Source organism: Triticum dicoccoides, chromosome 1B (assembly GCF_002162155.2).
Source record: "Triticum dicoccoides isolate Atlit2015 ecotype Zavitan chromosome 1B, WEW_v2.0, whole genome shotgun sequence".
Lineage (NCBI taxonomy): Eukaryota > Viridiplantae > Streptophyta > Magnoliopsida > Poales > Poaceae > Triticum > Triticum dicoccoides.
In genome coordinates, this window is record NC_041381.1 from 473314322 (window position 1) to 473314647 (window position 326).

Consider the following 326-nt stretch of genomic DNA (forward strand, 5'->3'; position numbering starts at 1 on the left):
GCTCACCAACTACGTAGGTCTGGGTGGCCTGAAAGGACCTATGAGGAGGTACGTCAAGAACTTCTTAGGTTGCATGAAAGGTGGAAGAAGGTGGTGGAGCCGAAGAGTGAAACTTTCAGAAGGACTGCAGAAAAGCATCCATTTTTATGGACTGAGGAGAGCGAGGACGACGATGATATCTTCATGTCGCCGCTTCCGGGTTCTGCATCGTCGAAGGGCAAGAGTTCTGCATCGTCCAAAGGAAAGAGTTATGCATCCGCGAAGGGCAAGAGTTCTGTATCGACCAAGGGCAAGAGTTCTGCATCGACGAAAGGCAAGAAGAGCGC